The 25,913-nt window shown below is 41.1% G+C and overlaps 1 pseudogene; it reads right to left on the minus strand.

Moving 5' to 3' along the window:
• Positions 1-10,363: 10,363 nt before the first annotated feature.
• LOC137225869 (lysocardiolipin acyltransferase 1 pseudogene) lies at positions 10,364-11,267 on the minus strand (annotated as a pseudogene).
• Positions 11,268-25,913: the final 14,646 nt, after the last annotated feature.

Raw genomic sequence — 25,913 nt, forward strand, 5'->3', positions numbered from 1 at the left:
AGAAATTTCCAGGTAAAGTGGTAAGTAATCCTACTTGCCTTTTCAAAGAAGCAGTACTGGAAAAATACCTGAATGACTGGGGTATGTAGGAATGGCAATTTTCAGACAAAGAATAACAGGTAAAGCATATAGAAGTAGCACTATAAATTGGATAATAGCCAGAGAGGGATTCCAAAATTAGTTTCTTTTAAAAAAAAAAAAAATTATTTATTTACTTATGGCTGTGTTGAGTCTTCGTTTCTGTGCGAGGGCTTTGTCTAGCTGTGTCGAGCGGGGGCCACTCTTCATCGTGGTGCTCGGGCCTCTCACTGTCGCGGCCTCTCTTGTTGCGGAGCACAAGCTCCAGACGCGCAGCCTCAGTAGTTGTGGCTCACGGGCCTAGTTGCTCCACGGCATATGGGATCTTCCCAGAACAGGGGTTGAACCCATGTCCCCTGCATTGGCAGGCAGATTCTCAACCACTGTGCCACTCGGGAAGCCCCTAGTTTATTCTTAATACGGAAGTTTCTCTTTTGATATAAAACCTATAAAATAGGCTCATTTAAATAATAAAGAAGTATTTAAAACAGAAAATGAACCCCTCCCACCTTGTTCTTACAATTTCACTTTGCAGAAACAACCACTGTTAAACTAGATGGTAAGTCTTCAGGGGACTACCTATCTCCATATCTTAACTCCTTACCTCCTTATACCTTTAATTTTCTCAATTTGAGATTACATACTGTGTTTTGTAGCATGCACTTTTATTTACAATAAATTGTGAACATATCTTAGTGTCAGTATATGTAGATTTATGCCATTATTTTAATGGCTGCAGGTAATCCATTGTATGGATGATCCATTTTTTAAAAAATCAAATTTCTATGGGTAAATATTTTGTGTCATTTTATTGTGCAATTACTGTGCTTCAAAATCCTGATTCTATAGCATTGCATACTTATGTGTTAGTGTGAATATCTTTAAGGATAGCTTACTTGATATATACTTAGGGATACATTTAAGGATACTTGATATACATTGCCAAATTGTTCTTTTTTAGAAAGTGGCATCAGTTGAGACTTCTATTAGCTGTGTATGAGCCTTCATATTGGCTACAATCAGACTTTTAAAAGATTTTACCAAAGTGACAGCCGAAAAGTTATATCTTATTGGTATTTTAATTTTTATTTATTTGACTGTTAGCAAAATGGAATGTTTTCATATCATTATTGACCATTATATTTCAATTTATGTAGTTTCAAATGTAATTATTTTGCCTATTTTACATTTGAATGTTCGTATTGTTATCTGTAGGATTTATTATATATCATGATGTTAATTATTTTCCCTAAAATAAGTTATACATGTTGACCTAGCTTGTAATTTAATCAGTTTTATTAAATGTTTAAGTATTATGTAAGTATCTTTTATACAAACACTTTAAATTTTAGAAAATAAAATCTGTAAATATTTTACTTATACTGTCTTAAAACCCAACTTGCCGTATTCTACAATCCATTTTCATTTCTGGAAAGTATCATACATGTGTTTATCAACCAAAAATCAGAACTTAAGACATTAAAGCCCAATGACTTCATGAAATTTTTGGTCATCCTGAGTGCAGCTGACAAAGTTTTTATTTAAGTCTGTCCATTCTTTACTGGTGTTTAGGTCACATTAATAATGATAACTTTCTAAATTATTTTTATTAGAAGTCATCTGGAATGGAAAGTCTCCTCATCATAATCTTATTAAGACCTCAGAGTATAAAGTAAATGAATAAATGCATTGTATTCACAGACTGCTAATCTGGAGTTTACACTTACTGTTCTGCTCTTTGAAATCCAGTAACTGTGATAGATCACTACTTAAAGAAGGTTATACTTTTAAACAAACTCTGACATTCAGTAAAATTCCATGTTGCTCTTCTGAGAAGAAAAAAGGATGTGTCAGGCAAATCAACTATGATAATTAGTGGAATGGCAGATACTGGAGTCCTGTTGTCTTGCCTAGTCATAAAGAGAACACAATCCAAGAACAAGCTAGATGCAAAGAATCTTGGAATCTTGGCATTCAGACACCTCAGTTGTTATCTACTCCCAAAGTCTTTTGCTAAAATTAATTAAATTACCTAAATTTAGACAATTCTATCAGAAATGTAGTTTCTAGAAGTAGCGATCAGAGATGAGAAAGTGTTCCAAGACGGTAGAAATCACAGTTTCTGGTGAGGGTATGATAATAAAAACTAAATTGTACATAGTTTTACAAACAGAATATCTCCCCTGTGGCACTGGAACACAGAAGAGACCCACAGTGTCCCTCTGAGGATAGGGAGGATGGCAGACAGTGGACAGTGGATATTGTATGGGTCATCTGTGCAGCAAGTCAGCTTAGAATAAAATAACAACAATCCCCTCCAGAAGCAGAACTTAAGATTTGCCAACTGTCTACTCCCTTGAAAAGACCATCAAAGTAACATTTTGATCAAGCAAAGCAAAGTTTATTAAAGTTATTGCTGGGTGAACAACATCTTGACAGCCTTAATAGGATCTCAGAAGAGCAAGATCAGATAAAGATATTTATAAGGCTTTGGGTTTCGTCTCAGTAGTTTAATTAAATTTTTATTTGATAAATTATCTGTTTGCTTAGGTGAGACAATTATTTGCCTGGACAAACTGGTTCTTAGGAATTTTCTGAAGTTATTTGCAATTTTACAGCATTATTTTCCTGGGTAAGAATTTCCTGGAAAAAGTGCTTAAGTCAAGTTGACACAGGTGATCTCATGTCCAAATCCTGGCAATTAAAGTCTGGATGCAGTTGGTCTCAATTTTGACTTCTGAAGAGATTATCTGGGAACAAGTCCTTTCTGCCTTATATCTCCTTGATAATCCTAACATCACCGTCACCCTGATCTTTAAAACATTCTTGTTAATTGCTCTAGGATAATTTCAGTGATCTGCCAGCCCCTTAAAATACCTTGCATTATGCTTGAAGATGTCAACATTTCCAATTAGAAAGGCTTAAAAGACCAAGCGTTGGTAGAGTTAAGGCACTGGCTAAAACTCCTTAAAATGAATGGGTCATCAGCTTATAAATCAGCAAGTTTAAAAAGATTACCTAAATGCCTCATTGGTTTTGAAAGGATGAAGAGATAAGAAGAGAGCAAAAGCACTTTAACATCTATAATAAAATGTAGAAGGGAAGAGGAGATTGGCAATCAAAGTAGAAGCAAAAGATGGAGATAAACAAATGAAAACGAGAGGGTTAAGTATTTTGGTTTAGCTATTGCAGGCAATCCCAATTCTGCTTCATGGGGAATGTGAAGAATTACGTCCGTACATGAATAATCTAATTATTTTAAAATACACGTTTAATTACTGTTAACAACCTTCCAAAAATAAATTCTCAAGCTTCTAATTCTTTAAATTTTTTAGAAAGCATTTTAAATGATTGAGTGATTGAGTCAAATTTTACCTAACCATTCATTGCCCAAGTCAATCAAAATAATATGTAAACTACTGACACATTTTTAGTATGAGGGAACTAAGCAGTTTTAGGGTATTTGATCCAATTCTGAATCCAGATATAAAATATTTACAACCATATGTAACACCCTTTGTATTTAATATCCTGCTTGGTTCTTAGTTTTGTTTTGTTTTATATATGAAGACATTAAAATACTCCCTGTATGGAGTCAGAGCTCCTAGATGTTAATATCATGTAACTTTACTCGTCAAAAGTAAAATAAAACAAATATCCTGTTTGTGTGTAGTTTTTTTCAGCATATGTTTTATCCTCCTAGCATTACTTGTCTGACAACAAGTGGCCTCCTAAGAATACAGAATGACAGTTTCTCAGTAACTAAGCTATAAACATTTCTTCTAGGACTAGTGAAGAAAGTAAACAAGTCAGTTTTCACATTAACAGATTTGAAGAATAGCAGACAAAATTTTAACTATTATATATAAAGTGATTTTAAGTATTGTTTTTACTATGTATAATTAAGGCAGGACAACTCTTACGTTTTGAAGTATTTACACATAAATATTTTTAAATGATTATTCTGTTTGTATATATACTAATGATTTTGAGATATTGGATATAAATAATTTTTCCAATCATAGGTACATTCCCTCACGTGGAAACTCTCTGGTCATAGCACATGAAAAGGATAGGAAAGATGAATAGTCTTACTTACAATAACGGTTATCGACTTTGACATCTGCTCCCATAATTTCATGGTTTTTGAAAAGCTATACTCAGAGTAAGCAAAATTATCATTATAATTTTAACTTTGAAGAGAAGAACTCCACAGCCTAGGCTTATTCTGAAAATTAAAGCAACGGATTTATCCTTTTTTTTTTTTTTTATTAAAGACGAGCACACCAGTCAAATTAGCAATTATATGAGTACATCTCTTCCCATAATCATTACTTTCCTTCCATTTTATATTCTTGATGAGAAAACCATCACATTCTCAATAGTCCTTACAAACTATTCTGGCTTACAAATGATCAGAGTATGCAAAGACATGCTTTCTTTTTCAAAAAACGCAAAAATAATAAAAAGACATATAGTTGTATTGTTTCATTACCATGACCTAAAAATTATATCAACATACTTTCAACAGATCATTCCTTGCATAATTTTTTTTTTCTTCTCTATTCTTTAATCAAACTTTAGTCTTTTTAATAGGAGGTTAAAAAGTCTTTTCCTGTTTGGAAATTTCTGTCTAAACTAAGAACAAGCTCTGTCAAAGAACCCACACTTTCCAAAACAATGAGAGAGACCAGCGCTCTTACCACCTCAAGACTACCGAAAGGAAGGCTGAGGAACATCAGGAGGAAGAATGCACGGGGAAACTTCTTTGCGAAGACCGTCAAAGGGTTGCCTTTTTCTCGCTGTCCACCTGTTGAGAGAAAGGACAGGTTTTTCACCTTCCTTAATCGAGTTGCTCGGCGCTCACGGGAACGCCTTGGAGGCCCTCGCCCCGCCCCTTCCGGCTCCTCCTTCCCGGCAGCTTTAAGGCTGCGGCTCCGAGGCAGCAAGATGGCGATGCTGCTGCTGGCCCTCCTGTGGCGCGGAATGCCTCCTGGGCCGGTTAGAGGGGTCTGAGCAGCTGGTGCAGTTGCCCTGCTGTCGCGTCTTTTGCCCTGCATACCTGCAGGGATGTTTGAAGCCAAAGAAGCCTGTCTGTGCGGTGCTTCACAGAACTCTGGCACCTGGCATCCGAGCTGTGGGACTCAAGCAGCCGGTGGAGAGCACGGAGACTTATTGCGATGGCTGCCATAAAAATTTCTTAAAAAAAAAAAAGAACCCCTTGGAGAACTTGATACGTGTCCTTTGAAATTGGGTGGCCGCAACAACTGTGTGTGTCTCATATGTAAACAACTTCTAAAAGTCAAAGTCTGGCTGGAGCTGCTCGTGTAAAAAGAAACACGAAGTCTGCAGTAGGAACGAGTCACTCATCTACCACGGCGGCCAGAGGTGCTTGTATTTGAAGAGTCAGTCGTGGCCCCTGCAGAACTGAGCTAGAACTGAGTCCTCCTAAAAGGAACCCCACATGCAAGGCTTTAAGGGATGGTGGACTTCAACTCAGTAGAAGCCAGGAGCTGAGGGAGGAGTCGCCTATCGACTGTGGGATGTCACAGGTGAGTGGATCTTCTACGAAGTCACAAAATCACTCCATGAAAAAAATAGCATTTGGGCATGTCAGAGAGAACGCCAAAGACAAATTTAGAGAGCACCATTCGAGTTAGAATTGGTCAACCCGTGCTTGCAATTGTGGAGTTACGAGACAGGGAACCAGCAGGTGGAAAAGATGATAGCAACATTAACCTTTCACCGTCCTTCTGTCGGCGAAATCCGGCCTCTGTACCCCAGTACCAAATTGATCTTGGAGACAGCGTTTTGGGTGAGGTAGAAAAGAACAGCTTTATAGCTTTCTCTGGTAAAGGGGACCACAGCAGGCTAATGCCCTCAAAACTGTGTGTCCCGGACTTGGAGGGGGTGTTGAGTGTTATAGTAATGGTTCAAAGAGGGCATGATCAGCTGGGGGACATTCTTCTGATTGGTTGGGGGTGAGGTAAGTGGGAGTTAGCGTCATCAACCTTCTGGTTACAACTGGTCTGGGTCTACGTGCTTGTGGGCAGCATACAGTTAACTTCTCCCACCTGGTGGGTGGTTCAGTGTCTGCAAAACAGCTCAAAGATATTGTTATGAATATCCCTTGGGGAAAACCAGGACTCTGCCCCAAGGCTGCACTATTGCTTTTTAAATTTTTTTCCTGACTGCTCCTCCCTTGTTTCTACATCCCCTCCCTTCCCTGATTAGCAACTGGTTGAACCTGCCCTTTGGAATTTAGGGAAGGTCTTGGAGGCTGAATAAAGCCTATTTCCTGCTAACAAGAAAATGGGGGACACAAAGACTTTTGTGCCCAGGAACCCCACAGGGTCCTGCTCAGTTTCACTTCCTCTGCAGGCTTCCAAGCCCTCCAGGCCTGAGGTGTGAGAGAGGAGCAAGCTTTCAGTCAAATGAGAGAGTGAACATTTTACTTAGATTGAACTAATATTTTTATACTTGGAAAAATTAATTCCTGAGACTGTCTAAAAAATCTAAGGCATCTGAGAGATGACATGCAGAAAAGAGGAAAAGGATTTGACAAAAGTTATTTGAAAATAGTAATGGAAAAAAATAAATCCATTTTCTAATGTGCCCATACTGCATTTCCTTACATTGATCCACTGGTAAATTGGTTTTGTGGTTTTCGCTATTTACGTTTATGTGGTATTTCACAGCTTCTAACATGCTTTTATGTAGTTATCAAATTTGATCATCACCAAAAACCTGCAGATGCCAGAAATAGATATCATTACTGTCCTTTCTGAGATGAAGAAACTAGGTCTTAAAAAATGTCAGTTGTCTTTCCCAAAGCTGGATAACTAGTACCTGCAAAGGCAAGACTCTACATTAGCACTCTTCCCTCTGCTCTTTGCTCTCAAATGGAATCTACCAGGAAGGAGCATATTTGGGATTCACTTATTTATTTACTCATCACTGCTGACTCAAATATTTGAGTAGAAACTTAGAAGAGTTAACTTACTGCACATATAAAACTGGTGATGATCTTACTGATAATAGTAAATGTTTAATTTACATAGAATAAACTGTACACATTCATGTATGCAATTTGCTATTTTGACATATGTATACGCAAGGAATCATCACGAGGGTGAAGGTAGTTAACATATCAATCAACCCCAAAAGTTTCCCAGTGACCCATCCCTCCCTTCTGCCCATCCTTACCTTCTCCCCAAGCAACCACTAATCTACTTTCAATCTGTATAAATTAATTTGCATTTTATATAAATGGAATCATATATATAATCTTTTTTGTTTCCTTATGCATGGCATACTTGGGATATTCATTCACAGTTTTGTATTTATCAATAGTGTGTATTGCTGAGTAATATTTCATTGCAGATTGCTTATTCTGTTGATGAGCATTTGGATTATATCTAGTTTAGGGTTTTTACAAATAAGGCTTCTATGAACATTTTTGCACAAGTCTTTGTATGAATATATAATTTTCTTTGATAAATACTTAGGAGTGGAATGGCTAGGTAATATGGTAGGTGTATTTTTTTCTAGAAACTTTCAAACTGTTTTCCAAAGTGGAAAAAATAAGATGCAGCTGGACAAGCAGCTGCTGAGTCCAGAGTGACAAGAGTGGGAGGTGAAGAGGGGGATCACTCCTAAGGCCAAGCACAATATTGAAGCTGCATTAACCTCTACTTGACACTTTGTTATCAATTTTAGATTTCAAATCATAGACTGTATATTTCTTTAAAATTTTTTTTAAATAAGAGAAGAAAAAGCTGTGTAGGAAAACACAAATAATTACAATTTTTAAAGGAGGCTTATTGAAAACAAAATAAACCCACAACAAAAAACAAAAAAAGGCAAATTTTCTCTTTTTGAAGTTATTTCTCTTAGGGCAAGTACAATGTCTCAGTTTCAGTGCTTATGAATTCTGGTTAGGTAAAAAAGAGTTTGCATTTTATCTTAAGCCTATTTTTTACGATCAAAAGAAAACGTGTTTTGAAAAGGAAAAAAGAGTTCTCCTTTTATAGGTTTCAGAGGGTTAAAGAGGACATGCCAGTAAAGTCAAACCTTGAATGAAAAAGCCAGGAGAATTTGGAGGGAGGGGGGAGGGGCTACATTACAAACACCTGTGGGGTAGAAGGCCCAGCTTTTCTCTCAGACCCAGGACAAATGCAATCCTGATTGTTAAACTATTTCTGGTTTCCAAATCTAACCAAAATAAGTCTGAGAGAGACCTAAATTAGAAACCTCTTTTATTAAGGAAAAAAAATGTTTAAAAATAACCACCTTAAGACCGAGGTAAGTTAAATAGCTGGGTTTGGAGCAGATGTGCATAATAACTAATTAGTAGCCCCTGGCAGGATTAAAAACAGCTTTGGGGGGAGGAGTTAAGTATAGATTGGTGCGTTTCAGTTGAGCCAGTTAGTACTCTTCCAGTAAAAATGGCGTGCCAACAGAGTGCTGCGGGAACCAGGACTTTCTGGAAGTCTGCTCGGTAAGTCCAGCTCACAGCGAAGCCGTGTCCACTGAAGGAGGGAAATCACTGTCCAGCAAAAGTGAGTTGTAATTAATGAGAAGGCACTCTCACCAAAAGAGTACACAAAGTAAGAAACAGCGTTTTAGTCTGCTTCAAGGCAGAAATAAGCTGACAGGTTTGCTTAATCTGCTGTTTGCTAAAGACTTGTAACTGCCCCATATTTTCTGCTGCTCAGACCAGCCTTCCCATAATGACAAAAAAATAGTTGTAGGCTCCAGTGGAGTGGAAACAATGACCACACGTTTCTTTGCCTCAGAAGGAGATTGGTGCCATTGGTTTGTTGGATTTTCCATTGACTCTAAATAGGAATTTTTAGGTGAACAATTGGTCAAAAGTGAGTTTAAATTTTACTAATGAAAGAGGAAACCTGAGACTAAAAGAGAGATCCCTCACTATAATTAAAAAAGGATTCACTTTTGCGTGACCCTTTTGGTTTTAAGAATAAAATTTGTCGGGCTTCCCTGGTGGCGCAGTGGTTGAGAGTCCGCCTGCCGATGCAGGGGACACGGGTTTGTGCCCCGGTCTGGGAAGATCCCACATGCCGCAGAGCGGCTGGGCCCGTGAGCCATGGCCGCTGAGCCTGCGAGCCATGGCCGCTGAGCCTGCGCGTCCGGAGCCTGTGCTCTGCAACGGGAGAGGCCACAACAGTGAGAGGTCCGCGTACCGCAAAAAAAAAAAAAAAAAAAAAAGAATAAAATTTGTCAAAGCTACAACGGTTGAATAATTTAGGTTAAACAATAGGGCCTTGTGTGTAAGCATTGTTGTTATTGCTTTAATGGCAGAAATTAAACACCCATGGACATTTAGAAAATAAATAACCTTCCTTTTTGTGTCAACCAAGACATAACTTCAAAAGAGAGTTTCTGATGGCAGTACCAGAACGTTCTTCTACGCTTTCCTTTAAAATGGTAAATGACTTGATGAGCACCGTTTTTAGTGTAGGAAAGCGACACCTGCCGATAAGCTGTGAAGAAACCAGCACTAAACATGCGAGGTTATGCAGACGCAGAAGAACTAAACTATGAATTCCTAGCATTAAAAATTCAAACTAAGGTTTATGAGTGGAGAGCCCGTGTTTGCTCTGTGAGACTCATCTAGGTCTTATTTTCTGGTGAGTAGAGGGCACTGGTGGTCTTCTGAAGTCTAGGTCAGCACAAGATTAAATGCCAAGATTTTATGAATAATTAAGGGCTTCCTATCAAAATGTTTGTTCAGCTTAAGGACAAAGGGTTTCTGATTTCAGGTCTTAAGGAAGAATGCAAGGGTTTGATTGGCATAGAAAGGAGTGTGGGGAAAGAGCCGAGAGGAAGCCAGGAGGAAGGGCCCTCACCTCCACGGGCAAGTGCCAACACTTGATCTGGGCCAGTGCCCAGGAGCCCCAAATCTGCCTCTAGTCTGGGGAGTTTGTTAGGAAGTAGGATTGGGCCTTGAAGACAATCTTGTGTGTACCTTGTCTGCTAACAGCCTGACGATTGTTTACTAATACTCTGGCCTAAGTTATTTCACAGGGGTCGCTCCCTGCTACACAGTGTTGAAATTACATTCAGAGATTTAAAAAAAAAATTGTGTGTGTAGCAGTATTTTTCCACAAAACGAAGTGCAAAATATCTTTAACAAATAATGATGGTAGTAAGAAATATTTAACATAGTCGTGCAAAAATGCATCTCATTTTACAAAGGCTTAGACATTTGTAAACATTTACAGAATATCCCCTAGGTTTTTAGACTGTGACCCTTACAATCTTACTCATTTTTCTTTGTATTTAAATGTGGCTGTTTGTCTAAAAAACGTTAACATGCAAGTTCAGTGATCTCCAGTTCACCAAATATTCTCTCCTGCGGCACGAAGATGATAATGATGATTATAAAATACCACTGAAGAAGACTGTACAAACAGATGAGCAGGCACACTGCAGGGCTGAACAGGGTCCAGTACAGTATAGGGAGCAATTTGACCAGAAGGATCCTGAGCTCAGACTTGCAAGGTGGAATTACAGTCTGTCTCATAAAGTAAAAAGTCTTCTTCTCCCCCCAGTAGAAGAAGTGCAGCCTCTCTTCTTTCTCCTCCCACCACCTGTGGTACCAGAGTTGGAGGTCCTCCTTGGACGAGGGGAGGGTGTCTACTGGGTATCGGTGGGTGTGGAAGTGGATTTCCTTGGGAAAGTCCTTGAGGAGGAGTTGCCTCTCTGTCTGAGGAATGATATGAGGATATGCCACCGTGGTGTCATGGACGGCATCTAGGTTCTTAGTCTGCTACAAAAGTAAAGCCTGTAGTTCTTGGATGTAAGACATTTTCATATTTTTGAAGTCCATTCTTTTTAGCAAATTCATTACTTCGAGCCGTGCAATTTTCTGTGACATCAGTCCCTTCTGGGAATATGAGAGTTGAAGTGGTTCATGCATATCACAAAAATAATCAATCATGTCTTCAAAATGACTGTTGTCATCCTTCCATTTCCTGTGAGTGAAGATATAGGCAGCAGCCTGCATGGCCCAACCAAATCCAGGAATACTTTTGAGACTGGCTTTGAGGCAAATTTTTTCTAATCTGAGGTAGTTATGTCTCATCAGACAATTCCACAGAAATATTCAGTCCATTCTTGTTGGATGATTCATGATAATAACAGTTCTTTCTCCAGGAACAAATGCATCACCTGTTAATAATCACTTTTACACCAAACATGGGGTCTCCAGCAGTGCCACAGGTAGAGTGAGCCAGGTTGCCACAAGGCAGTTGTTGATCCAGTGACACCAAGATGGGTTTACAAACGTCAAAGGTGAAAAGGGACCCAACATGAAAATGCTTCCAAAGATGCTTCCCCAAAATAGAGTGAGTATAAAGTAAATCCCTCTCCAAAAATGCTTCCCCAAAATAGTGAGTATAAAGTAAATCCCTCTTCAAAAATGCTTCCTCAAAATAGAGTGAGTATAAAGTAAATTGCTCTCCAAAAATGCTTCCCCTCTCCATGATACCATGATTATCCTGGATGTGAGTCTTTGGTCAGACAGATGAATTGCAAATTTCTTCTTCCAGTCTTCTGTATTTTGCCTTTCATTCTCTCAATGGTGCCTTAGATGATTCTTCCCTTTGAGTGCCTTTCCTACAATGGGCCACATTTACACTAGACCCTGCTGACTTTGGTGATATAATTAAGTGTTCTGTAGTCTCAGAAATCAGAAGCCTAGAGGTTTCTGTAAAGCCTGGTTCTGTTATACCTTATTTGACCCAACAACCTCAGGGGGTTTACAGTTCTCCCGAAACTCAGTAACAAAGAAATCCCTGCTTTATCCTTGTTCCTAAATTAATTAGTGGTATCTCCAATCTCCAACAGTATAGTTACCAAAAAATCAAAGCAAACAAATAAAACACCTTAGTTTTCTCTTCACTTGCTCAGTAAGTGCTCCCCTCCCCCACCCCACCCCACCCCATTATTCCTCATAACCAGTCAGTCTTCCATTCTGCCTTCAAAATGTGTGTGGCAGATGTGAACTTTGCTCTGTCCCAGTTAATGCCCTGGATCACTCCCTCACCACCTCTCATGCCATCTCTCATGGTCTGGAGCATGGAAACTGCCCTTAACTGGTCTCTTCCTTACATTTCTGTCTTTAACCTTGTCACCACCAAAGTCCCCTCTCCAGAACATAAAGTTGATCATGTCACTCATCTGATTAAGATCCTTCTATATGTACCGCTGCCCACAGAATAAAGTCAGTCTCTTACCTGAGAATTCACAATCTTGCTATAACCTTCCCTGACTTCTCTCTCAGCAACACGTGCAAAACTCTGGTCTGACCCCTGGGCACTCATGCCCTCTCACTCATCCTAACTTTGCATTGCTTTCTCCTTTGGCTAGAAGCCCTTCCTTCCTTCATGCTGCAGTCAGCTCCCTTCATTTCTTGCATAGGACCACTCCAGCAGAAGCAACTGTTCCCTTGTATGTGTTCATCTAAGTATCATCTTAGTGTCATCTAAGAAATCTTTGCCTAACTCTGGTCACAAAGATTTTTCTCCTTTGTTTTCTTCTAGGAGTTTCATTGTCTTAGTTTTCAAACTTACTAAATTTTTGAATAATTTTTTGTAAAAGATGTGAACTGTGGATTGAAGTTCTTTCTTCTTTGTGTTCATCTTCTTCATCTAGAGCTGCATTTGTTGCCTCACTATTAAAAAAAAATTCTTTCTCCCCTGGATTATCTCTGCACCTTGTCAAAAATCAGTTGTCCAAATATATCTGGATTTATTTCTGGATTCCCTGCTCTGTTTCATTGATGTATTGTTGGTCCTGATAGCAACACCACACTCCAAAATTACTGTCATTTCAGAATAAGTCTTAAAATCCGATAGTGTTGGGCTTCCCTGGTGGCGCAGTGGTTGAAAGTCCACCTGCCGATGCAGGGGACACGAGTTCGTGCCCCGGTCCGGGAAGATCCCACATGCCGCGGAGCACCTGCCCCCATGAGCCATGGCCGCTGAGCCTGCGCTCCGCAACGGGAGAGGCCACAGCAGTGAGAGGCCCGCGTACTGCAAAAAAAAAAAAAAAAAAAAAGTGTTAATGCTCCAGAACTTTCTGTTCATTTTTAAAGATGTTTTGTCCTTTGAATTTCCTTAAAAATATTAGAATCCACTTGTCAATTTCTACAAAAATTCCTTCTTGGATTTAGATTGAGATTGCATTAAGTCTGAGAATGCCCTCGGAGAGAACTAATATCTTAACAATATTGAGGCTTTCGACTAATTAAAAAAAAAAAAGACCATCTTTAAAGATCTTTTAACATTTCTCCCAGCTACATTTTGTAGATTGCAGTGTGTGCACAGTCCTTGCATATTTTTTCAGATTTATCCTTATCTGGTTAAGAGATCACATGAAAGTGGAAAGTTTTCTGAGACATGAGAACTATAGACTTTACCTTGCAGGAAAAGCAAGGAGCCATACTTCAGCACACATACAACTATTTGTATACAAAATAAGTCAATAGTCTCCTGAAAAATGACTGTGGTTCATGTTGCTAGAGTTGGTAAGAGTAGGAAGGATGGGTGGCATCAGGCTTAGGGTTGGAATGACTCTCTTTTTTTTTTAATTAATTAATTTATTTTTGGCTGTGTTGGGTCTTTGTTGCTGCGTGTGGGCTTTCTCCAGTTGTGGTGAGCGGGGGCTACTCTTCGTTGCTGTGCACAGGCTTCTTATTGTGGTGGCTTCTCTTGTTGCAGAGCACAGGCTCTAGGCGCGTGGGCTTCAGTAGTTGCAGCACGCAGGCTCAGTAGCTGTGGCTTGCAGGCTGTAGAGCACAGGCTCAGTAGTTGTGGCACACGGGCTTAGTTGCTCTGCGGCATGTGGGGTCTTCCCAGACCAGGGCTTGAACGTGTGTCCCCTGCATTGGCAGGTGGATTCTTAACCACTGAGCCACCAGGGAAGTCCTGGAATGAGTCTTCTTGAGAAGGATTTAGAATGAGACTGATGGTCAAAAGAGAATAAAGTCTAGGAATCTGTTGTGCACAGAATTGTTAATTTTTCTAGTAATGAAGTTTAAATTTTTATTCTTAGGCTGGTCTAAAATGGCTCATGTCTCCTTGGCAAGTTCAGATAGATACACCATTTATTTCATATCACAGTGATTAACAGATCAGATGAAATAACTGCTTTACTCTAATGCTGATTAACACCAGGTCAGGTTCCGTTCAATGTCAGTGAAATCCCCATGTCTGGCAACCTTTAGAAATTGAATAGCTAATAATCTGTGGTGGATGGTGCAGACACTGACCTGCCTAGAGTCAAAGGGCTACATGACTACAGAGCCTCCTAAGACATCTTAGAGCTCTATGTACAATTAAATGATAATGTTAAATGAGAGTTCACATAACTTTAACAAAGGAGACCGTTTGAGTTTATGCCACCCTAAATGGATTTCCTTCTCTCTTGCACACTCTTGAATCATTCTGGCTGTGTGGAACATATTTCCTATTGAAATGCCTCGCAGCTATGTTAAGTTGCTTGAGTGGCAGTTGACAGTTCTGAAAGGCTGTGGCCTTGGAGGCTGATGGGTCTCCTACCCATCCTGAATTCGAAACAGAGAGAGTTATTTTTAACTCCATTATCAGTACACATGACTGTCCTTGCTGGGCAAGTGAGCCAAACTGATGTGATGTTTCTGTTGCTGAGGTGAGAGAGATGGAGGGCAGCTAGTAGTTTCACATGATCCTTTAAGGTAGTAGACAGCATTGAAAAAAGAATCACAATCCAAATAAAATAAATAAAACAGCCATTTTAGTGAACTAATCAGGAATACCAAATGTTTATCACTGAAGCAAAGTTACAAGGATTTTCTAGTGTGATTATTCTACCTAAACTTAATAATTCAAGTGTTTATGGGAAAATGGTGATGGTACAAAGACCAACTTATTATAAAAAGATATCTTGACATTCATTTCATAAAGTGTTTTTTGAAGACATGTTTAATCTTCCCAACATTTTTATCTCCATGAGAACTTCATGCAACTCACACGTTATCCCATTCTTCATAAATCACTCAGCTACAGACTTCAAACTTCAATTCGCTCAATTCAACACTTACTGAGCTAGCACATGCAAAGCATTAAATTAGGGCTGGAGGGGATTCCAAGATAAAGAGAACATAGCCTTTACCTTCTAGGGGATCACAGTCTAATAGGGAAGAGAGACACACACATCAATAATTTTAAAACATGGGAATCTCTGCTAAGTGTTTCTACTGTGTTGTGGAAAGAGAGATGAATCGTGGCTATGTGCAAAGATGTAAAAATAGCACTTTTCTTGTACTGATGACTTCTACAACCTCTTCATAAGTCTGTTTTTGCTCATCATGTTATGATATATCATCAGATAGAATACTTGAATTTGCAAGTACAATAATAATTAACTAACATTGGCTTAGTGAGAAAAAGAAATCTTATATACACATAAAGTAATCTGGAAGTAGGTGATTCTAAGCGACGTACAGTCACATAGTATCATTAACAACTTGGGCTCTTTTTTTAACTCTCTACTCTGCCATCTTCAGTAGTGATTTTTAATCATTTAGCTTGTTGCTTCCTGGTTGCAAGAGGGCTGCTTCAGCTCTAAGCATCACTTGCTATGCAATCCATCCAAAGTAAGAAGAAAAGGCAAGATTTCTCACTCTTTACATCAGGGAGAAAAGTCCTGCCCAGTAGCAACCCAGGACAATTTCTCTTACATCTTATTTGCCAGCACTGGGTCATGTGTACTCCTAAGCAGATGGGTAGCACTCAGCTTACTTGTCTTTGATCAATCATATCCCATTTCCGGAATCTGTGGGTGTGGGGGTCTGCTTTCCTTGCGCATGTCACTGCCCAAACAGAACTGAGACTATGTAAGCCAAAAAGGAGGGAGAAGGAGAGTTAGTTACCAGCAGCATCTGCAAGAACATATCCACGTATCTAAGCACTCAGAGCTTATGTTACCGGAAGGGGAACCCCTTCCAGGGCCCAAGAATGGGCTCTTGTCTAACACTCCGTAATGAATTGGCAGATGTGACACACATACTGACAAAGCAAAAGACTTTATTGGGAAGGGGAGGCCAGGTGGAGAGCAGTGGTGAACTTTTCACCTTGTCACGGTGAAAAGTTCAGCCTTCTGGGCTGAGGTGACTGAGGGAGGAGACCCCCTGTCCCTGGTTTCTTCTAGGCTCACTGTGGCATATCCCACTTTCTTCTCTCCTCTTTCCACTAAACTACTGACATCCTTGTACCATTCTTCTTCTGGGTCAGTTACTAGTATCTCAGATAGGTTGGGACGAGAAGAGTATAATTCATCTATAACTTGCATGCATTGGTGCTCTACGGGGGAAGTATGGGGATCTGGTATTAAGGAGGCTGGATTTAAAGTCTGACAGATGCTTAGTTTTATTTCTGGGGTATCAAGGAGGAGGGTCTTGTATTGGGTGATCCCTCCCCCACCCTCCCGCCATTCCTCTATCCTCTTTAGTCTCTAAGACTGCTTGCACCTGTTGGGGCGTGTGCACTGTGGTGGGTTGACCCAGGGCCCATTTAGAGGCCTCTTTAACCATAAGAGCGGTGGCTGCTACTGCCCAGAGGCAAGCGGGCCAGCCTTTGGCCACCTCGTCTAGTTGTTTCAAGAGCCACAGGCTGTAATACAGGCCCCACCATTTGTCCCAACATCCCCAAAGCGGTTCCCACCCGTTCAGAGACATACAACCTAAAAGGCTTTTCTAGGTTCAGGAGGCTTAAAGCTGGGGCTATAGTGACGGCCTCTTTCAGAGTATTAAAGGCCACCTTACAGGTCTTATCCCAGTCAAATGGCCCTTCTTTCCCTTTTAGTTTTTCATATAGGGGTCAGGCCAGATTCCCATAAATGGGAATCCAGATCTGGCAAACCCCAGTTATCCCTAAAAGCTGTTTTCTAGTTTGGAGACAGGGGGTATTTAAGATAAGGGATTTCCTCTGAGGGTCGAGCATTCTTTTCCCTTCTGTAATTATAAACCCAAGGTATTTTACTTGGATTAAGCTTATCTGAGCTTTCTTAGGGGACACTTGATATCCCCTTTCATAAAGAAAATTTAAGGTTTCAATAGTATCCATTTGAGAGCTAGTAAAGTCTGGGCTTGCTATGAGCAAGTCATCTGCATATTGTATTAGGTTACTGTTTGTTAAGGTTAATTCTCTTAGTTCTCTCCCCAGGGAAGTCCCGAATATATGGGGGCTGTCTCTGAAATCCTGTGGTAGCTGCGTCCAGCAAAGTTGTATGGCTTACCTTGTTTCTGGATCTTGCCACTCAAAAAGGCAAAGAGCTTTTGGGACTGAGGATGGAGGGAATGCAAAAGAAAGCATCCTTAAGGTCCAGCACTGAAAAGTACTTAGAGGTTCCCAGGACTTGGGATAGAAGGGTATATGGGTTTCGGGACTGTGGGGTGGATGGGAACCACAGTCTCGTTGACCACTCTTAGGTCGTGGACGAATTGATAAGATCCATTCAGATTCTTAACAGGCAGGATTGGGGTGTTGCAGGGAGACTCACAGGTGATCAGGATTCCAAAATCCTGGTATTTGTTAAGTAGCAGCCTAAGGCCCTCAAGAGCTTGTGGTTTCAAGGGGTATTGTCTTTTCCAGGGGTAGGGAGCAGTGAAACATTTATAGCTAGTCCTGGTCTAGAGACATCCCACACCTGGGGATTGATTTCATCCAAGAAAGGGAGGGAGTTCTTTCCTGTGTCTGACTGCAAGTGTAAAGACACCAGAAGGTTATTGGTTTCTAGCTTTCCCCAAGTCACTCTGGTCTGGAGGTGGCAAAGGAGGTCTCTCCCCAGTAGGGGAGCTGGGCACCTGGGGATATATAAGAAGGGTCCCTTGCCAGTTTCCCACCTTACAGTGGAGGGGCTTAGTAAAATTTGAGTTTTGGGGTTTTCCGTGTACCCCTGACACCGTTTTAGTCAGGGAGTTTAAAGGTTCTAGCTGGAAAGGAAAAACAGAGACGGCAGCCCCTGTATCCAAAAGGAAGTTCACATCCTTACCTTCTACTTACAGAATCACCCAAGGATTAAGAAGTGTGATTTGGATCTCACCATTCGAGGGGGCTTGTCGAGCTGCTGGGCATCTTCAGTCCTGGTCTCTCAGGACTAACACAGGGCAGGTTTACAGGTCTCCATATGCCTTCCCTTAGGGCGATGTGGATACTCCCCTTTCTAATGTCCATCCTCTTTGCAGTAGGCACACTGGGTTCATCTCAGCCACAGTGACCCCTAAGGTGTTTTTCCCTTTCTCACTTTCTCCATGGGCCTCACCCACTGGTAGGGTGAACCAAGGTCAAGACTTTAGCCTGTAGATTGGCGAAGAATCAGGTCTGTTTCTCTATCCTCCTATCTTTTCAGGCTTCTCTTTCTTCCCTCTTGGCCTCCTCCTCTTGGTCCCTATTTAGAAACACCTTTTTTTTTTTTTTTTTAAACCTCATCCACTAGCTCAGCGATGGGGTCTCTGGTCCTTTTTCTGGTTTTTGTAATTTTCTCCTTACGTCCAGGGTTGCCTGGGTTATGAAGGAATGGACCAACAGGACTGTACCTTCAACACTTTGTAGATCGATTAGGGTAAAATTTTTGAAGGCCTCCTTGAGCGTTCTCAAAGAGGGACAGATTTTCACTGTTTCTCTGGGTAACCTCTTTTATCTTATTATAATTAATGGCCTTCTGGACCCCCTGGGTCATTCCCTGCAGTAGGCTAATAATGAGGTGTCTTAGAGATTCCCTCCCTGCATTTGTGTTGGCGTCCCAATCCAGCTTTGCAGAGGGGATTGCCTCTTCTGCAGGGGCCAGGTCAGCATCCATCCACTGTAGTTCATCAGCCACTGTTCTGGCCTGATCTGGGATTCTAGCTTTTTCTTCATTACAATACCAGGTGAGAATGACCATCACGTTCCTCCATGTGAAAGAGAAGTTAAGGCTAAGATGCTCAAATTCATCACTAAATTTTGGGGGTTTTCAGAATATGAACGCATTTGTTCCCTACATTGGGTGATGTCTTGCATGGAAAAGGGAATATGAACCTGCATGGTTCTCCCTTCCCTATCTGGTACTACTCTTCATGGACAAATTTTGCCTGAGGAGGACCTTTCCTCGTGTGGAGGGTAAAGCTTATTTCCTGATTGTAGTCTCATGGGGGAAGGGGTATAAGGAGGCGGAGCTGAGGCTAGGAGACGTTCCCCAGATCTTATGGTCTCCGGGGCAGCCAGAATTTCCCTTCCCTTGCCCTCCCCGTCTGCCTTGGGGGAATCAAGAGAACGTAGAGGGTGTCTTCCGTCCCAAACTTTGCCAGAAGGACTTTGAAAGGGCATTTATCAGGGTCTCTGAGCTTACATTTTCTCCTTTTTTCGGGATCTTAGAAGAGGGCCGTAAAGGCTTGGACATAGGGAACCTCATTGTTCTTACCCTCGTGTTAAATGGTGTTAAATCCTAGTGACCCCCGAGGGGGGCCATTTTTCCTCTTACCCCAAGGAGTAAGTAGGCCAGTCCTGGGTGCAACATCTGATACGTTTTTTTCCTCTTTAATCCATCTAGCTGGTATCCCTCTCGGTGAACTAAAAGGCAACCCAGCGATGTGTCTGAAGGGAAACTAGGCTTGTTTCCCATTTTGATGGCTGTATAGTTTGTATCCTGTTGCCAGAGGACCAGTGCCAGCTTCTACAACCTCTAGAGAGGTTGTAAGTTCTCTCTTGGTCCCAGAGTGCCTGATTGTATATGTGCCAAAGGAAATGCTCAGTGGTAAGCACAATCAGAGGGACTGTAGGGCTGGTCCCAATTGGTAAGTTAACCTGTAGACATAATGTCTAAGGTGTTAACTTTCATCTAAGACCAGGTGAGACTGTATGGAACCCCGTCAACCACTTCCACTTGGAAGCGCTTGGTCAGTTAGACAACCAAATGACTGAATTTATAGAAACAGGGTGTCTGATGGAGGGCTTCTATCACCCAATTATACCCCCCAGGAACAGAAAGCACAATCGACAGGGAGGAAAGATTGTAGTGTCTCAGAAAATCTCTTATGAAGACTTAGAACTTCAGATCTGAGTACTGACAAACAGAGTAAATGGAAATATCTTGAGTCTTCAAAGATTTCCAAAGGAGGAAAGGGGGCCAGGTTGAAGGAAGAGGGGAAGGAGGAAGGACAAGACGGGTGGACTTACAGACATCTGCCACCTGCAGATGCCCAGGCATTATGGGACTTTTCTCTGGGCTTCCAGGAAGGGAAGATGGGAACTCGGGCCAATCAGAAACTAGATATGAGATAATTCGAGTTCTCTGCCCACCGGAGGTGATCAGGCTCTGGCCCTCAGATAACTGAGGCCCTTCAACCAGACTCCTGCATCCAGGACCAGGATAGAAGGAAGAAGGGTAGGATAGGTGGGTGTTGAAAAGAAGAAAGGGAGAGGGAGGGGAAGAGAAGTCAACTAAGTCTCTTGTTCCTTACCCATTTGGGGCACTCTGGCCAGGCATTCGAGTCTGGAGGAGACCAGGGGTAAAAGGGTCCTGGTTGTGGCTGCTGGGTCTAGTCTGTTGGCGGGTGAGCTGGTCCTTGAGTACCCTGAGTGGTTGGGATGTCAGTCGTAGCAAAGAAGGGGTTCCACCAGAGTCACCAGTTGTTACTGGAAGGGGGACCACTTCCAGGGCCCAAGACTGGGCTGTCGTCTAACAGTCGGAAATGAATTGTCTGAGGAGACACACGTACCGACAGCAGAAGACTATTGGGAAGGGGTGCCCAGGCGGAGAGCAGTGGGGTAAAGGAACCCAGGAGAACTGCTCTGCCACGTGGCTTGCAGTCTCAGGTTTTATGGTAATGGGGTTAATATCTGGGTTGTCTCTGGCCAATCATCTTGCTTGTGCCCATATTTGGTCTGACTCAGGGTCCTTCCTGGTGGTGCGCACATCTCTCAGCAAGATGGATTCCAACGTGAAGGTTTCTGGGAGGTAGGCAGGACATACTATGGGCTGGCGTCTCCTCCCTCCTTTCGGCCCCTCCTGAATTCTTGTGGCTGGTGGTAGCTTGTTAGTTCCGTGTTCCTTACTGGGACCTCCTGTTGTGAGATAACTCCCACAAGCACTCATTATCATGCCTGGCCAGGGTGGGTGGTTTTGGTCAATGGTTCCCTAACACTTACACCATCACTAAGACTGAAATGACTGCACCATCACCAAATCTAAAATAATCCTTTCCAGTAAAGAAATCATGGAGCAGGGAAGGTAAAATAGTGAAGGATGAGGAATATCCTCATAACTTAGTCAAGGGGTTTTGGAGTATGGGTGTTATGGGAACAGCACTATACATGTGATTCTCAAGCCACATTACAGTTGCCCGAGAAGCTTTTAAAGATATTGTTGCCCATTTTAGATACTTCATTTAAGTGGAATTATGCAGTATTTATCTTTCTGTGGCTGGCTTATTTCACTTAACCTAATGTTCTCAAGCTTCATCCATGTTGCAGCATGTGACGGGATGTCCTTCTCTTTTAAGCCTGAATAATATTTTATGTATAAAGCATATTTTCTAATGGGTTAGAGTTTCAACCATGCAAGATGTAAAAATTGTAGAAAATTGTAGAAATCTGTCCAGTAACTTGCATATAGTTAACAATACTGTATTTACACTTCAAAATTTGTTAAGAAGGTAGATTTCATGCTATACGTTCTTTACCAAAGTACAATGCATATATTGATGCCCAGGTCACTAAAGATACAGATTTAATTGGTCTCGGCTGGGGTCTGGGGATTTCTTGGTTTGGGGGTTGGTTGGTTGGTTGGTTTTCCATTTCCCGTGACAATTCTGAATTGTAACTGACCGAGGCAGTCTTAACATTCCCCTCAGCTTAAACCAGTTTCTTCTTGATCATAGGTCCCTGCCCTCCCTTTTCTTAAAGCATTTAGTTTAGAAAAATTGTGATTGTACATTTTTTCTCTGCTTCTTTGAAATGTATGTAATTCTTTTCCCAGCCTCTTGCTCTGTAAGGGTAAGAAATGACATGAAACTATTAGGATGGCCAGAAAGAAACAGAGGGACAATATTTAGACACTGAACACTAAGAAGCTCGTAATTTCCACAGAGAAGAAGTTGGGATAAGAGATGGAGAAGAGAGGGTGGCAAAAATAATATTAATTTTTTAGGGTGCCCCTGAAAATTCTTCTTATCAATACTGCTGCCTAGGTAAGAAGATCTTAAGACTAGCTAAGTCACCCTAAGCTAAGTCCCAGTTTTCTACATTCAAATCCTGCCCTCTTTGTAGCAGGAAGGGATGGAGAGCAGGAAAACAATTGATGAGATGGGAACCTGCATCGTTCTCTCTCCTTCAGTGTCAGTTTAGGGCAGTGTATCTAGCATATAATTTTCATAGAATTGCTTATCTGTGGATGGGAATTATAGGCCAGATCTTCAGGAACAGTTCCTTGGATGGTTTATGAAAGTTCAGTTCTCAGGTAGGAAGTTAGGTCTGTTACCGAAGTAGACATGAAGCCCTCCTCTTGGAGCCCTAGCTGAACCAAAGCCCCCCTTGCCTGGTCAGGGAGTTCTTTCCTGCTCAGGTTCATGCTGCCAGTAAGGAAACTGAGTTTGCTGCAAGCAAAACAGACTTTCATTCAATGGCCAGAGAATGGAGAAGGGGAACTCAGGCTCTAAAGGCACCTTCTCTCTGAAGGGTGAAAAGCGGGGGACTTTTAAGGGGTAAGGGACACGTGCAGGATCAGAAACTGGGGGAAAGGGTGGAGATTTCCAGGAATAGCCTGTGCATTGTGCAGTCCTTCAGGCACATATTGTGCCTAGCAGAGGGCAGAGATACCCCCTTTGGGCAAAGATCTTAGCATGGTAATGAAGCAAAGGTGACTTTCCGACACCTCTGGGTTTCATCTGCACAGGTGCATTCCTGTGGTCAACTCAGCCAGTTAGGGCCATTGGCCACTGTATATCTCTCAACGTAGAGCTGCAAAGCATCTCTGCCCAATGCCAGGTAATTTTGAAACAAACACAGTTAAATCAGGGCAAGGAAAGTTGTGACCTTTAGCCTACTTTGCCCGATATTTTGGATCTAGGAGGTTCAGTCTGGTTTTGTTGGGGACTTTTGTGACATCCCGTTGATAAAACACAAACAGTCTATATGATTAAAAACAGTTTCTGCAACTGCAGGCTAGGCTGCATAGCATGAATGACATGTCTAGAAGTTGGAGAGAACCTTCTTCCTCTTCTTACATGGAACTCAGCACTGTTTCCACACTTAAGCTACTGGTATGTAGAAAGAGAGAGCGTCTCTTGGCATTGGGTATAGGCATTCCCATGTATGTCATGGAAATGGCAAAATTTTCGCAACAGGGTCAGACAAGACTCAAGAGGGAGTCAAAGCAGGATGGGAAAAAACCATAGTGGTACTGAAGCTAACAAAAAAATTTGACGGTACAGGTGAGGCACCCCTTTGTAATGCCTAAAGACAACTGGAGCTCCTAGCTGTGCTCCCGAGGTCCTGAGTGAGGGGTTATAAGTCAGCAAACTTCTGGGTTAAAACTGTAATTGAATTACCAAAATAAACTAGCAAAAACAACATTCAAGAGCTCATTTTTCTTAAGAAAGGCATAGGCCAGTTGATCCTATGCTGGCTGCTACTCCCTCTCAGATATCCATGCCTGGACCAGTTATCAAGCTGTTTGCTATGGAGCTGTCCGCACAGTACCTGGGTAAGGACCAGGCTGTCTAGGGCTGGCCTTGCATACAAAACTCATGTGGCGACTTCAGGTATGACAGAAAGTTTTCACCCTTCTCTAAAAGTTCAGAACCAATCACCAACCTGACACTTGAATTTATCTGCTTATCCACTATAAGCACAAACTCAGTGACTCCTTCCACCCAAAATTAAAAAAAATCTATTTTTGGATAAAAGCCTAAAAATGTCATTGATAAGAAGTTTCATGAAAACTAAAATTTAGAACTATTGATACTACTTTCAGATAAATCTTTTATCCAAAAATGAACAGGGGGTAAATTTTTTATGACAATCCAGGGAACTGTTTCTCCACCTAATTCAAAACAAGTATTCAGTCACCAAATATTTGTTGGATGTCATTTGGTGCCCAGCACTATAATGAACTGAGAGATACTGTTGAGTAAAGGAAACACGGTCTCTGCTTTAGCTGAAACTATAGCTTAGTGCAGGTAGTTGAGCATTAATGAAATAAGCTCAGTAACAAACATGAATTACTAACAGAGAAAAGTGCCCTGCAGGACAAAACTAGTACTTATAACTAGTTACCTGGCTTTGACTGACACCCAGGCAAGAACATCCTGGGGAAGTGACAGGATGGGAGAGAGTGAAGGATTAAAGAAGGTAACCAGGTAAGAGTAACTCAAGTTTAATTGAAACACACCAGAACCTCTGCAGTTTGAAAAAAAATCCCTGCAAAGAGATGCAGTTCAGCCTCAGCCACAATCTGATCTTTAGAATCACATACAATATGAACGATCACTGTTACAAGGATAAGAAGTAAAATGTGGTTAAAGTGGCAGACACAATCTTAGAATATAGCTTATAGTCAGAATTTTTACATTAATTATGCTTGATTCCCTCCGGTAAGTTCTGTCAGGTATATGGGCTAAGCTTGGGCTCTATGAATAGAGCCCTGGTCTGGCTCATGTTCCTTGTGGTTCCCGAAGAGCAGTAACTACCGTTATCTATCATTTGTGTTGTCATTACTGTGTGATGACAGATACTACCTCATAAGTATGTAGTAAAATTTAAAATATATATATATATATATATTTTGGCTGCACTGCTCAGCTTGTGGGATCTTAGTTTCCCGACCAGGGATTGAACCCAGGCCCTCAGCAGTGAAAGCACAGAGTCCTAGCCACTGGAACACCAGAGAATTCCCTAAATATTCTTAGTCTTAAAATTTCTTAGTATTTTTAATGTGCCATTGTCAAGTAGTAGAAAGAACAATTGTCAGGCAGTAGAAAGAACAATGTAAAAACGGAAAAGCCTGGAAAAGACCCAGCCTTGACCATGGGGATTTAACACTCACGAGGCTTTTCGTTTCCATCTGCGACTAAATCATTCTATGATCCTGAGAAAGTCACTTATTCTAGTCAACTAAATATCCCCATTGATAGTAACAGGAGGGGGTTATTATTTTGCTCTTCCTATACCTTTTAAGGGTAGAATAACTCAACCTTGAATGCACCGAGGCAAGAAAACCTTCCTTCTCTACTCTGTTCTTCCTAATTTTTATCGTTTTTTTAATTAATTGATGAAGTGTTTGTTTCCTTTGCTGGTTTCATGAAACCTTATTCTCCAGGAATTTGAGACTACTACTTATTTTGTAGCTATCTGAAGAAACTTAAGATCATAAATGTGAGAACAACTTGAGTGCTATAAGAATATGATCACCAAGAAAATAATTTTTGAGCACTCCTGTGCCTGACCTTGTTATTAAGTAATAAATATAGATTATCTCATTTAACTATCCAGACAACTGTATGAAGTAGATATTATTACTGTCCCCATTTTACACGTTAAAAAAACTAAGGATTAAAAAGAGACTAACTTCTCAAGGTGGTATATTTAGTAAGTGTTAGAGCCGGTATTTTATCTTGAGTCTGGGTTCTGAATTGTCTCCTTACCTAGCACAAATTATATAACTCTTTATCTATAGCTGCATTAAAAAAAAAATGCTGAATTGGAAGGTAAATTCTCAGTGTACTCTTTTCTATTTATAAACTCAAATGTTTACATCAGGAAACTTCCCAGGTAGCATTCTCCCAGGCCCTC

The sequence above is a fragment of the Pseudorca crassidens genome, chromosome 6, assembly GCF_039906515.1.
Source record: "Pseudorca crassidens isolate mPseCra1 chromosome 6, mPseCra1.hap1, whole genome shotgun sequence".
NCBI lineage: Eukaryota > Metazoa > Chordata > Mammalia > Artiodactyla > Delphinidae > Pseudorca > Pseudorca crassidens.